Source organism: Rattus rattus, chromosome 5, assembly GCF_011064425.1.
Source record: "Rattus rattus isolate New Zealand chromosome 5, Rrattus_CSIRO_v1, whole genome shotgun sequence".
NCBI classification, from domain to species: Eukaryota; Metazoa; Chordata; class Mammalia; order Rodentia; family Muridae; genus Rattus; species Rattus rattus.
Window position 1 is genome coordinate 9929243 of NC_046158.1, and position 15284 is coordinate 9944526.

General features: G+C 46.9%; 1 pseudogene across 1 annotated transcript; it reads right to left on the minus strand.

The window, feature by feature from the left end:
• Nucleotides 1–10650: 10650 nt before the first annotated feature.
• Nucleotides 10651–14959, minus strand: LOC116900010 (annotated as a pseudogene). Its single transcript, XR_004387909.1, has 3 exons — nt 14919–14959; nt 13830–14175; nt 10651–11828 (listed from the first exon to the last, which is right to left on the minus strand). The product of XR_004387909.1 is annotated as a histo-blood group ABO system transferase 2-like (transcript).
• Nucleotides 14960–15284: the final 325 nt, after the last annotated feature.

Here is a 15284-nt window from a genome sequence, read left to right on the forward strand (position 1 = left end):
GAGACAAATAACCCTATTAAAAAATGGGGTTCAGAGCTAAACAAAGAATTCACAGCTGAGGAATGCCGAATGGCTGAGAAACACCTAAAGAAATGTTCAACATCTTTAGTCATAAGGGAAATGCAAATCAAAACAACCCTGAGATTTCACCTCACACCAGTGAGAATGGCCAAGATCAAAAACTCAGGTGACAGCAAATGCTGGCGAGGATGTGGAGAAAGAGGAACACTCGTTGGTGGGATTGCAGACTGGTACAACCATTCTGGAAATCAGTCTGGAGGTTCCTCAGAAAATTGGACATTGAACTGCCTGAGGACCCAGCTGTACCTCTCTTGGGCATATACCCAAAAGATGCCCCAACATATAACAAAGACACGTGCTCTACTATGTTCATAGCAGCCGTATTTATAATAGCCAGAAGCTGGAAAGAGCCCAGATGCCCTTCAACAGAGGAATGGATACAGAAAATGTGGTACATCTACACAATGGAATACTACTCAGCTATCAAAAACAATGACTTTATGAAATTCATAGGCAAATGGAGGGAACTGGAAAACATCATCCTGAGTGAGGTAACCCAATCACAGAAAAACACACATGGTATGCACTCATTGATAAGTGGCTATTAGCCCAAATGCTTGAATTGCCCTAGATGCACAGAACACATGAAACTCAAGACAGATGATCAAAATGCGAATGCTTCACTCCTTCTTTAAAAGGGGAACAACAATATCCTTGGCAGGGAATAGAGAAGCAAAGATTAAAACAGAGGCAGAAGGAACACCCATTCAGAGCCTGCCCCACATGTGGCCCATACATATACAGTCACTCAATTAGACAAGATGGATGAAGCAAAGAAGTGCAGGCCAACAGGAACCGGATGTAGCTCTCTCCTAAGAAACACAGCCAGAATACAGCAAATACATAGGCAAATGCCAGCAGCAAACCACTGAACTGAGAACGGGACCCCTGTTGAAGGACTCAGAGAATGGACTGGAAGAGCTTGAAGGGGCTCGAGACCCCATATGAACAACAATACCAAGCAACCAGAGCTTCCAGGTTCTAAGCCACTACCCAAAGACTATACATGGACTGAACCTGGGCTCCAACCTCATAGGTAGCAATGAATAGCCTAGTAAGAGCACCAGTGGAAGGGGAAGCCCTTGTCCTGCCAAGACTGAACCCCCAGTGAACGTGACTGTTGGGGGGAGGGTGGTAATGGGGGGAGGATGGGGAGGGGAAGCCTATATAGAAGGGGAGGGGGAGGGGTTAGGGGGATGTTGGCCCGGAAACCGGGAAGGCAAATAACAATCAAAATGTAATTAAGAAATACTCAAGTTAATAAAGATAAAAAAAGAAGTTGTGGTTCATTTACAGGATGGAATACTATTAAAAACAAAGACATCATGAAATTTGCAGGTAAATGTGTGAAACTAGAATATATCATCCTGAGTGAGGTAACCCAAACCCGAAGAGACCTGCATGGTATGTGTTCACTTCAGTGGATGTTAGCCATACAGTACAGGACACCCATGCTACAATTCACAGACCCAAAGAAACTAAACAAGAAGGGCCCAACAGAAGACACTTGCGTCTCACTCAGAAGGGGAAATAAAATAGTCTTTCAACATTCTTGAAGCTCCCTAGAGCTTCTTGGTTTGAGAGAATGAGGGCAGGTGTCACCGTCTACAGCTGAGACCAAAGAGAAACCGGATTTTCGTGGGTAGAGATGAGGAGCTGATAGAACTCCCTTCTGGCCTAAAGGACGGAGAAGCTGCTAGTGTGGAGAAGGGGAGGGACACCTTTCTCATACCCGTGCGTGCCAGAGTCTTGTGGCTTCAAGAGGAGTCCAGCTACCAAAGGAGTGCAGTGAGTAATAACTGCAGGTATCCACAGCAGCCAACCGGGGCGCTCCCTCCGCATGCCTATGCCTCCCATGTGCAGGATTGGAGTGTCAGCAACGACCTCAACCTGTACTAGGGGCTCCGTTCCATGCCCTGTTCTGTGTTCACATTTGCCTGGTCATTGGGGAATCTTAGGAGCTTCTGAGCCCTTGAATGGTAATGATGGCAAGTTTCTGCTTGGGGCTCGGTTTTATATGCTGGCCCCTGTTTCTTTTCCCATTCCTCTCCTCTGACAATGCCCACAGTAATCAGGATCTTTTCTCTGCTATGAGAACTTTGACACAATGGTGATGTTTATGGTATCCATGTCACAGTTTGTATTTCCTAGCTTTCCCTTAGAGGAGAACAAGGATGGGCAACCTTAGATCCTCAGTCTAGCGGAGGGGCAAGGCCACGTGGGTCTCAGACACCAGTATATTCTTACACGACAGAAGAGGATAGCCAAATTACAAGAGATAACTTGACTCTGCCACAGGTGTGACCCTCAGACCTGATGCTCCCACAGGTTCTCCCCTCCATGGAGGATACAGTAGTCCTTGACTGGATACTTTATGATGTACACCACGTGTTTGCCCCCATCTGCAGGTGGACGCCTGAACAAGCCACCTGACCTTTCAGAAAAGATCCCCAGTGTCCTGACACCCAGTCTGGATAATCCCCGGTTTCCACAACCTCCAGAGCTCCTACCGGGTTCCTCCACAAAGTCAGAGTTGTCAGATGAGTCTCCTGTTCCAAAGAACCCAACACACCTGAGAAGTAGCCCTTCCCCAATCATTATTCTCTGGAAAAACTAGAGGAATCACACTTGTAGAGGTCACAGCTAGAGCAGCTCAGTCACAAAGAGCCAAATACAGCCCTGCTCCTGATCCTGTTAGGGGCTCAGTCTCTAGCCATGGAACGACGTAGACAGTGCTGGCTCTCCTGGTCACAAGTATTTGATATCAGCTGTTGCCAACTTTAAGGGGAAATGACCAATAGAGCAGATACTCAACCATAGGATCAAAAAGGTTCTCAAGTCCAATGCCACACTACAGAGCCCCAGCCGGGCCCTCACTGCCCTGCAGATTATTGGGATCACGACCTGAGAGGCTCCACACTCACTGTGCTGCCTGCCTCAGCTGTGATCTGAGGTCAGAGCTCATCTCTCATCATTGGCCTGAGGTCCTGGACAAGAGATGCTCTGTGAGGAACACTGGCCTCACGCCTGCCCCAGTGGGTGTAGCCACTATGCAGGTCTTCCATGTGCTGTGTCAGGGACTTCCAAGGCAAGCATGGCTTCTATGCATGTCATGGACGTGCACCAACTGAAACATCCAACCTGAGCTTTGGGCCACACCTGCTGATGTCTGTGCCTCAGCACATGATGGCTGCCCTCTCAACCCACCCTACAGACTGGCAGACACTGAGGCGATGGTCCTGTCCACTAACCGTCACCCTGCACCAGTATTCTCCAGAGGCTTTCTGTCACTGGAGGCATTTAGATCAACACCACATCCCCTGTCACCTGGCTTTAGGAGAAAAGTTTGGAAACTGTGAAGACCAAAGGAAATTGCAGGGATGTGGCCAGGGACAGGGGCTGCCCAGACACCCACTTCCATGCTCAGACACTGGCCTCTCCCACAGGTGGAAGTCACGTGGCTGTGAGTCTCATGAACAGACTCACACAGATATAAAGTACATAGAACTCACATGGACAGACACGAGCCACAGACCTGAGGACACACAGGTATGAATCACAGGGGAAATGGCTCATAGATAAGCCCAGTGTTGTGAGGTTCACTCAGATGTCAGCCTTACAGGGCCAGGCTGTGCAAATGGAAGCCAAATGATGGGAGTCACAAAAGTGTGAGATGCATAGGGACGGAAGGTCACACCTGTAAGCACACAACGATAATTCTCTGTGTCTATGCCCGGTCGGAATACCCTTCTGCTGATGTCTTGTGCCCCCTATTGATCATTCTCAAAATTCAGTCTCTGCAGATCTCCAAAGCAGGAATTTGCTAGGAGAATCCATTCCTCTGGGAATGAAACCCTGGTTACCTACAGCATTTGTGTGGCAGGAGCCATTCTCCTGTAGGAGAGAAGGTGAGCACTGAGCAGTTCAGCCATCACCTGCCCCTGTTTCCTCTCCTCAGGGTCTCCATTTCCTCCCTTGCACCTCCAGGTATGACTGCATGTCTCTCAAATGAGTTTGCAAATCAGTCAAATAATCCAGGATAGCATGGCATTGTCTAAGTCGTGAAAAGGTTTTACGGAGCCAAAACTGCAGAATATCCTGACACAGGGCAACAACAGGATATCCAAGGAGAGTCCCGAATGAAGATGCAGCATTGACAGCACAGCAGAAGCCTTACAGCAGATCACTGGCTCATTGCAATGCACATTAGCAAGTAAAGATGTGTGAACAAAAAGCTATCCCGTGTGACATACGACACAGTGCAGCACACTACAGCTTCCACAATGAGACGCTCTGGGGGTTTGCTTTCATTTTTATTTTTCATCACATTTGGGGGAGGTTGCAAGGGCAGAGGCCAGCTATAAATGCTGTATTTTATAAAAGAGCAGTGGTGATACAGCAGGAGGGAGCACCTCGGCAGGCCCAGCCAACGTGTTCCCCCGTGGAATCAGCCATACAACAAGGTTAGTATAAAAGGAAGTTTATTGGCAGGAAGAGGACCTGGAGAAGGGGGTAGAAGCAGAGAAAGGAGGGGGAAGGAAAAGGGAGAAGGACAGAAAGAGAGGAAGGGAGGAAGAGACCAGCCAGGGACATGTGGGGAGAGAGAGAGAGAGAGAGAGAGAGAGAGAGAGAGAGAGAGAGAGAGAGAGAGAGAGAGAAGAGAACAAGTGGTCTTCTCATATGCCTAGCCTAGCCCCTGGTTCATACCTGGCAGATGGAGATACGAGCTTTTGCTAGGTAACTGTTTGGTGGAGCCTGGTGGGAATGCTAATATTCCTCCATTTTGTCTTAACTAAAATGAAGAACTAGAAAGAGGTGATGATGAGGCAGGAGTGGGCTCGTTGTGTTCCGTAACTACTTCCTGCTGACTTTGGGGTGAGGGTTGTATTATGAAAACCTAACTGGGATGGGGATCCTGGTCATGTCCTAAGAGAGCTGGCTGTTTCACTGCTGTCCAGGGTCTGTGGACCCATCTGTGGCTAAGAAAGTGCAGGCCCAGGAGAAGCATCTGTGAAGGCAAACCAGAGCTTCTGTGGTTTGCTTCTCTGGTGCTGTCCTGGATTCAGATTTTGAGAAAATACCTGGACTTGCCAGGATGCTGAAACAAATATACATTATTAAAGGCAGAAAATAAAGCTAAGTAGGCTTGAGAGAAAAACTTTTTCTCAGGTGTACATTTAAAACCTTTAGGCCCATAGTCTTCATGGTTGGAGAAGTCCCCAAGCCAGGGAACTGGGAAGGAATCCTACCCTCTGCAATAGGCAAAATCTGGGAACTTAGGCTATTGATTGAAGAGGTACTCACCCGGATGGAGCTCACATGACCCATAAGAGGTCAATCTGAGTGTGTTTCTTGGAGTTTATAAGAATCATTTTTTTAAGTTTATAGAAGAGAAAAACTTTGTTAACTGCATGAATAGTCTTTAAGGCAAACTCAGGAAGACAAAAACCTTTCATGGAGCAGAAGAGGCAGGAAGGGCTTTTCCCCCTCTATCCAGAAGACTGAATGTACATAAATCTAGCATAATGAGAAAAATCTTTAAGCCTATGTTTAAAAACCAAAGCAAACTTAAAATCTTGAACTGGTGACTATGATAGGTGATTGTATAGTTTTAGCATGAGAAACACCTTAAGTCTATAGTTAAAAGACAACCAAAGGAAACTTAAAGTTGTGAGTTAGTGATTATAAAAATGGATCGTACAGCAGAGTTAAGGCTAATAATGTTCAAAACTCCGTTAATTAGTGTTATGGTTCTGAACTTTTGAGGTCTTAACATAACAATGGCATGGTGAGGGAAGGAAGCCACAGCATTTTTATATCTTAGATTCTTTTCCGTCATCATCAAGGTTTATGTCCTCCAACCTTTATATCTTGCAATTGCTGACCTCAAAACACCTTCCTAGACCCTCGGATATTTTCTTAGTCCTCATAACTTAGGTTTTCACATCCTCAGACCTTGCATAAAGTTTATATCCTTTTCCATCTAATTGTTTTTCACAGGACATAGGTGGTTGGTCATTGTGGAGCAGTCACCAAAAACTGAGTCTTCAGATAAGGACGCAGCAAGCGGTTACACCCGAAACCTGTGCATCTTTTATCATGAAGCCGGTGGGCCAGGCAAACCTGTCTGCCTGTCTGAGAGACCTGGTAGTCTCAACCAGCTAATTCATTGATCAATAAGCTACATGGTGGTGGATTACCATGGGGCAAGAAGCTATCACCTGTTCTCTAGCTGTCAAGCTACAGTTAGTTTAGACGTCAAAGTAATCAGAGACCTGAGAAGGATTAATTATAACCTAGATGTCGTATATTAATTAAAATGACAGAGGTTTCTCAGGTCCCTGTGGTCCCCATCACAACTCAGGCAGAGGCATTGTGGTCGTCAGGCCCAAAAGATGAGAGGCTTTTTCCTGTGGAGGAGGAACACGGGAGAAATGGCATCACCTTGACTGAGGCAATATGAGACATTCAATTCTCTGGGTGTCCTCTGTTTGTCCACAGTTGAGGCCAAGCCCTAGCAGTGGGCAAGGAATTGAAATAGTGTTGTCTGATGTTTGGTGTACTACAAGCCAGGCAGAATCCTTTGTCACTGTGCCCATATCTTCTTGGAGACCTTGGGGATCACAGTTAGGATTTGGGAGTCTCTGTCATCATAAGCGTACACATTTAATGCCATATTCAGCAGCTCTCTGACAGGATTGAGAGCCAGTAACAATTGAGCATGTCTGAGCTAGACAATCTGTGTCTGATTTTAGTTATCTGCTCTAGGTGTAACGAGCAAATACAAAACAGGAGACTAAAGCTTAATATTCTAATTAGCTGCATTGGTTCTAAGCATGGCTTTAACTACATTTTGAACAAATTAGAGAATATGGCCATTTATAGGGTTACTGACTATCAACTTGTATTTTTAATTATAGTAGCTTTTATGAGACTAGAAGTGTTTCTGTAACTTTTGAGACTAAAGCCTGTAATAGTAACTTTTGAAACCAAAGCCTGTTAGATTGGAGCTTTAAAAATTATGATTTTTGAGTTAAAGCTAATTTAGTATCAAAACAAAACTTTTACATTTATAAGCATAGTTTACAAAGTGATTGAGAAACTTTAATCTTCCCATGATGTATCTATAGCTTACTACATGGTGTATCTATAGCTTATAAAAGTACAAAGCTACATTATAAAATAACAGCAAATACAAGGCTAACCATCTTTAAGGCAGTGATCTTTATACCTTTTAATGTTGTAAACCTCTAAAGTGATATTAAAATAAACAATCTTTTAAAGAGTGAAAACATAGAGCAACATTCTGACAATTTACCCAGACAGGATAGAAGTCCTATAAGAATCTAAAGTATCGGGCTGGAGAGATGGCTCAGCGGTTAAGAGCACCGACTGCCCTTCCAGAGGTCCTGAGTTCAATTCCCAGCAACCACATGGTGGCTCACAACCATCTGTAATGGGATCTGATGCCCTCTTCTGGTGTGTCTGAGGACAGCTACAGTGTACTTATATATAATAAATAAAATAAATCTTTAAAAAAAAAAAAAAAAAATCTAAAGTATCTTTGGTGCCCTCCATTCCTAGTCTGTTTAGGTCACCAGTTGCTGCACTTAAGCAAGACGTCAATGAATTGAGGACTTCCCACAACAAAGATGTGACTGACTTCAACCAGGGTGGCGGTGAGGCTATAGCGCTGCCTTTCCCAGCTTTAGCAACGATGGCAACTGGTCATTGGTTGGTTACATCCCAGGATGGAATGTCATGTGACTTAAGATTACCTGAACATGAGATTTTAATTACTGTTTTGGCCTGGACTTTAAAAACATATTTGAGTTTGAAAATGGTGAGCAATAACATATTTTTAAAACACCATAAAAGAGCAGTACAACAGTACTAAATAATTTTAAGCTTATATATGTTTAAACAGCATCTGAAAAGAACAGCATTCATTTACCCAAGCATGCATTGGCTTTGTGCTAACAAAGAGACAGATGGTTAGACGCACATTAAATTAGCTTTTGTTAATCTGGATGGACCTCTATGATCTTAAAATTTTATCATCATATAAGAAACATTTTAAACCAGGTTAAATTGTATACATAGACTGTTGTACAAATATAACTTTGAGGGCTGGAGAGATGGCTCAGTTTTTAAGAGCACTGACTGCTCTTCCAGAGGTCCTGAGTTCAAATCCCAGCAACCACATGGTGGCTCACAACCATCTTTAATGGGATCTGATGCCCTCTTCTGGTGTGTCTGAAGACAGCTACATGTCATGAAGACAGTGTATTCATACATAAAATAAATAAATAATAAATCTTTCATATATAATGATATATACTATATATAACATATATAAAACTTTAAATTTTTATCATACAAAAATCCATGTTGATTTAAAATATAAGCCTTGCTGTTTTCTTAGTCTGGAAGGAGATTTCTATAATAAACAGTTAATTGGGATTAAAAAGTTTATAATTGCTATTTCACAGTTAAAGTTTTTTGTATAAGCATAATGGAAAGAAATTAGATTTAAAAGTTTTAGGAAATAGAAGTTTAAGGATAAGCAGAGGAGTTAAGTATAAAAGTTGTTTGAGAATTGGGAAATCAGAAATAAAACTTGGAGGGTGGGGTGACAAACGCGGGTGCACACGGGCAAGCTGAGAGCCGGTGCCGCGTGGAGGGAATCGATCTCAGTAGAATTTGGAATTAAGTCGGACAGTGATCCATGCTTCTCAGGAGTGAGACCAGGCAGGAAGAGACAGGGCTTAAAGAATCGCTTTCCACTTCCCGATCGCTCGTATTATTTGTAGAAATTGTATTAGAAAGGTGAATAAATTGAGGACTGAGATTTTTTAAGAGGCATCCCATGTAAATACCAATCATTCAGCAGATCATCACGCACTCAACAGGGGTCAGAGCTTAGCCCAGCTAAGGAGACTTGGGCCTGGTACCAGGACTTCTGAAAAGCCAGAAGGCAGGGGACCAAGCTCCAGAAAGGGGTCCCATCCACAGGAAAGATTTGAGTAAGAGAAGAGCGGGAAGAGGTGCAATATCCCAGCAGGTCCTGTGGAAATCGCAGAGTTGCAGCTCCAAGCGTAATGGGATAGGCACAGGCGAAGAGGGTCGGACTGAAGTAAGCCTTAAGGGCTGCGGCTGAAAGTGCCTGTGCATGTGAGAGTATCAGAGATCTGTACATGAAAAGGTAAGTCCCTGGAACTCTGGGAGATCTTAACAGGAAAAAGAAAAAAGGAAGGAAGCTTTCCTAATTGTTTTGGTGGGTGGACTGGTGAGCGAATGGCGAGCCTGACAGCGCCTTTCTAAACACCGAGCCTTTAGGCACCAGATGTGGTGGGAGGGAACACCTTGGTGGGCCCAGCCAAGGTGGGGCCCTGAGGAATTAGCTATGCGACAGGATTAGAATAAAACGAAGTATATTGGTGGGAAGGGAACCCAGAAAAGGGGGTAGAGGCAGAGAAACGAGGAGAGAAAGAGAGCAAGGAAGAGAGCAGGAGACTGGACAGTGACATGACAGGGAGAGGGGTAACGAGAGGTTTTCTTATATGTCTGGCTCCTGGCTTGTACCTGGCAGTGGAGATACAAGCTGTTGCTAAGTAACGGGTGGGTGGAGCCTAAAGGAAAGGCTAACAGTTGGGAGCCTAAGTAACAGAGGAGGGATAGGGAGATGAGTGGGATTGGGGCGCATGATGTGAAATTCACAAAGAATCAATAGACAGTTAAAAATATATTCTGGTCAGGTGTGGTGACAAGCAGAGGGAGATAGATCTCTGAGTTCCAGGCCATCCTGATGTAGAGATACACAGGGATCCTGTCACCAAAAAATAAAGTTCTCAAATGGGAAAAATGGAAAAACAAACAAGCACAAAAGTACTTCTGTGCTCAGAAGCCATTTTGGAACAAGATAAATGGGGTTTTAGAAAAACTGAGACCATGTTTCCATAGTGTAGGGGAATGCCAGGGTGTTGAGGTGGGAGTGGGTGGGAGGGGGAGCATCCTCATAGAAGCAAGGGGCAAGGACATGGGAGAGGGGGACTGGGAAAGGGGGTAACATTTGAAATGTAAATACATAAACTATCTAATAAAAAAAGAGGTACAAAAGAAGATGAGAAAAGAAAACACTCCAGCAGAGTTAGGTATGGCGGCTTGGAATCCCAGCACTCCGGAGGCAGGGGCAGGAGGATCAGGAGCTCAAAGGCCATCACAGTAAGGCTGAAAGCAGCTTGAATCAAGCAGCGATACCCCACCACAGCCCCCAAAAGTGTAAATTTTGAGGCTGGGAACTCAGTCTCATCCCAACACTACAAAAGAAAAAAGTTACAATCCCTTTATATTGGAGACTTTAAATGAAGGCTAGAGTACAGAAATACTGGATTACCTGGTGTGTGGCGATGTTCAGTGATCATGTGGGTGTGGACTCAGCACGTTCAGTCAGCATGTGCCTCTAATATGGAGTCTCGAGGGAAAGCACCTCAGTGATACCATACCTGACTAGCATCCATGAGGTTCAATCCCAAGGACCTCACGAAAAGAAAAAAGGAAACAAAAAACTTCCTATATCGCCTAGAAATGCATTTATTCCCAGGAATGGATAGATACCTATTCCCAAATAAACCAAAAATTAGGGGTGATCTGCCCCGAATGAGCTGAACGGGAGCTACGCACCTCTGTCGACTGCAGGCTGACTCTCCCTGCGCTCCTGCCTGTTCCTATGGGCACGGGTCCTCTGTCAAGCCTCCCTGAAGAGAAAGCACCAAGCCCGAGGGAGGATGCACCAGCCCTCAGTTAACTATGTAACAGAGTCTCTCCATGTTCTGAAGATTCCACACACCATGCCACTCAATGCAAGGAGCTCAGGGGCACATAGTGGAGCTGAAGATGGTTGCCACTCCAGGACTCAAGTGGGTGGTAAGCCAAGTGACACTGGGCCTGCTGGACTCTGAGGTGGGATAGAGGGTGACAATTGTCTCTCAAATCTTTTCAGTTCCAGCACAGGCTGGAGTGCCCCTGGCTATGGCCTGTCCTCTCCAATAGGGATTCACCTATCGGTTCCTGATCGCCTGATGGTTCTTGGGCACAGCCACACATCTCAGCTTCTTCATGATGGAGGGCCAGCCCAGCAGCTGCTGGTCCCACATGTACTCTGGGGACAGCACCTTTGTCGGCTTATGGTATAGCAGGTACTTGTTCAGATGGCTCTCGTCATGCCACACGGCCTCAATGCCATTGGCCTGGTCCTCCAGCATAGCCTGGTGGCAGGCCTTGGTGAGATGGTGCACCTCCAGCACTGACCCCCCAAAGAAGGCTCCCATATAGTAAAAGTCACCCTGGTCCCAGGGGATGTAGGCCTGGGACTGTGGCCGCGCATAGGTAAAGGACTCTCGTGGCCACGGTAGAAGCCAGGATGCAGGGTGCCAAAGAGCGCTGAGAGGATCTCCACACCCACGTGGTCCCTGAACTTCATGTCCACATCTGCACACACGAGGTAGTCCACCTCATGCTGAAAGCGCTGCTCTGAGAAGTGGCTGATCACCTCCATCCTGTGCATGGACACGTCCTGCCAGCGGGTGTAGTTGCGCACAGTTAGCACCACCAGCCGCCGTCCTGCGCCCAGGGCAACCTGTGGGACATCAGCTGGCCGGTCAGTGAACACATAGTAGATGACCTTGTGTCCCACCATGAAGTGCTGCTCTGCCGTCTCCAGGAAGAGTTTCAGGAACACCACATACCTGTGAGGGAGGACATGGGGGTACAGAGAGGTTTAACACAGCTAAAACAGAACTTATCGGTGCATAGCGGCAGGCCGTGGAAACCATGGCTACCTGGAGGTTTGATCCTTCCTCTGTCCTGGCTACACTGCTGTTCTAACCCTCGTTTGCTGCAGAAGGTTGGAACATCAGCACCGTCTTAACAAGGAACACTGAGCTAGAAACCTGGAAGCCTTAAGCCAGGCAGCAGGGCTGATTCCTCAACTGGAGTTCCAGGCATATCTGCCACAGGTATCTGTTGTCTTGGCAACTCTGTGGCAAGCCACCTCTCTGTGAGTCTGCCACAAACACCCTCCCACAATGACAGCTCCATCCCAGTACCCACCATGCCTCATACACTTGCATTGCCCTGAGCAGAGCCTCTACTCATAGAGACCCACTTCAATCCCCAGTGGAACTGAATGGATACTTGGGCCAGAACCTGCACCCCTCCTCTGTGGCATGTTGCAGGGACTTGTCTCAGGAGAGCAACAGGTCTCCATATCCCAGACCTTCCTCCTCAGAAGATGTATGGTACCTTCAGAAAAGGCACTGGGTAACTCACATACGTTCCTGAGAGTCTTCCCCCATGAACTCCACCAGAACAAGAATTGGTCTCACAGGGTAGACTGGAAAAGGGTGAAAGGCACCCATGAAACAAGGGCAAGCCTAAAACAAACCCTAGGTCCAAGGAAAAAAGCCTTAGATCCCAGGTTCTAAGTCATCTCCCAGCCCAAGATTTCACCTGCTTCATATGGCTGCCCCTCTCTGGATGACCCCCAGGACCATGTGTCCCCACCTGGCAAATGTGCAAAGCCCCCACTTAAATGCCAGAAATAAGCAAGTAGCAGTTTTCCCTGCATACAGGTGACCGTGGGGTTCCCAGCTAATCCCTTCAGAGGCCTTCTTTCCACAGACAAAGCAGCTACCCACACCTGGCAGGGTTCTTGCTGAGGTACTCAGCAGCACCCAAAGAAGGTTGTGCTTGTGTCTTCTTACTAAGAAGTCCTTGGTTCCTAGGCGCCCAGACATTCGCAAGGTTCCTAAGGTCCCTCCAACCAATCCCTAAACATCTCTCAAGTCTGTTTAGTTCAAAGGACTCAGAACTATCCTTGGGTCTCACCCAGCACTGCAGGGAAGCACAATGTCTTTCTCATGTGCACGAATGGCTTCTCTCAGCACCCACAGCCTTCCACACTGTAATGCTGCCCTGTCCTGCTTCCCACAGGGCACAGGTCTTGCCTGTGGCCTAAAGTCAGCCTGACCCGGCGTCTCAGGGCTTCACAGGTCTACCCACGGTCCCCAAGGCTGAGAAAGTTAAATGTTTCACCCAACCCTTGATGTCCACCTTGTCCTGCATCTGAGGGCACATTGGTGGCCATTGCTCTGCTGGCCTCCTGTCCTTTCCTGCCAGCTCTATGGATGAAGAGACCAACGTGGAGCCTGAGGGATGCGAATGGCACCTGGCTTATAGCACAGCAGGAAGGGCAGCTGGCCTGAGGCTCTGGGAAGAGGCAGAGACGGCTTCCTTCACCTGTTGGCCCACCAGAGCTCAGGAAGGTGGCAGAGTGAACAAACCCCTCCCCTGCTTCATCCTAAATACAAGCGCGGAGGTTGATATACTGTGCCTCCACTTGACCATTGTGTGTGCATATGTGAGGGCGCTCATGTATTGTATATTCTCATGTTTACCTGCCTGCGTGCATGTGTAAAGGCCAGAAGTTGACTTTGGGTATCTTTTGTCATCCATCTTATCTGTTCTTCAGACAGGGTCCCTTCATTGACTCTAAAGCTCACTGTTTGGATAGCCTGTCCAACAAGTAGGCTGGATCCACTTGTCTCTCCGCTCTCCCCACAGCTGAGATTACAGGTGCTGCCACCATTCCCAGCTTTTTCATGGGTGTTAGGGATAAAACTCATGTCCTCATGTACCTGAGGCAAGTGCTTTTCCCACTATCCATCTCCCCATCCCAAGATGCTTACTTTTTGACGGCAAACACAGTCAGTCCGATCGTGGTGTTCGAAGCCTGAACTGCTCGCTCAGTATGTCAATGTCAAGGTCCCCTCCCAGACGATGGGAGCCAGCCAAGGAGTCAGGACAAGAACATCTGTCCTACTACATGAGGAGAGAGCCACCGGGAAGATGTGACCAAACATGGCTGCAGGGACCCGTCTCAGATCCCACACCCGCAGCTGCCCCCAAGGCTGGTCACCCACCCAGAACGGGGTTGTGCCAACCAAGCAGCAGCGATTCTCACTATCCCCACCGCAGCCATAAAGGCCACTGGGTTCACCATCACCACATCTCCCTCCACAGCCTTGAAAATCCCTGATGACGGAAACAGAAAATAAGCAGCAGGGGTCCAAATGTGAAGGAAGAGGCAGAAGATGATCTGCGCCCCAGACCTGAATCAAACTACCCTAAGACAGCTGATGAAAGTTGGTCAAGGAGAATTAGAATCAGGTCTTTGGGCTTTTCCTGAGTTTAATTTTTTCCTGAGACTAACTCAGGCCTTCAGTTATGCTACTGAACTATTCCCCGGGGCAAGCACATCGTCCTTTAGGACTCCTGCTCTACACATGCAGTGACTAAATCTACTCACGTGGGTGTCAGCACCCGTGGCTGGGGATAGGCCTTCCTGAAAAAGAAAACAGCAGAACCCAAGTTGACAGGAGGGTTATTGGATGTGAAGAGTTAAATTTCAAAGAGTTAGTCACAACTCTTTGACATGCCTGAGGGAATTTGAGATAGGGCTCACGGGCTGGAACCCCCCTCCCCTCCCTTCACTCCCTGAGGATGGGTCATCCCCCTGCCGAGTGAGATGAATCATCCCACCCCACATTGCTGAGCGTCTAGATAGCTTGTACTCTTTGCTGATGTAATCCCGCACCAAAAGTAACTGTGAGTCCTTTGAATTAGCCAATCCTGTGTAACCGTGCGAAATTCCCTGGCTTCCCCTATATAAACCCCTGCCTGAAGAGGCTCGTGGTCGTCGGCTCCTCTATCTCCTGCGTGAGATGCGTGGCGTGTCAGCCCGAGATCTCGTTAATAAAGCTGCCTCTTGTTATTACATCAAGATCAGCTTCTCGAGTTTCCTGGGGCATGCCGCCATCCCGAGACTGGAGCAAGAGTCTCCCCAAAATTTTGGGGTTCTTTCATTTGTTCTTTCAGATAAAAATATGAAGTTAAAAGAATAAGTTTCAAAATTCAGACTCAGGACTAAACACTGTGAAAAGCAAGTCCAGGCAGCCCCGCCCTGCCGCTAGAACTAACAGACCATAAAGATAAAGAAAAGGAATGCAGGAACCAGCCCGAGTTATCAGGACTGACCCAAACCATCTGGCAGAAAGGCACTTCCCCCAGCTTACTCAGAGTCACACCTTAACCAGATGTCCTTCAAACCCTGATACACCCCTAGCTCCTAAAATCCTGTACGC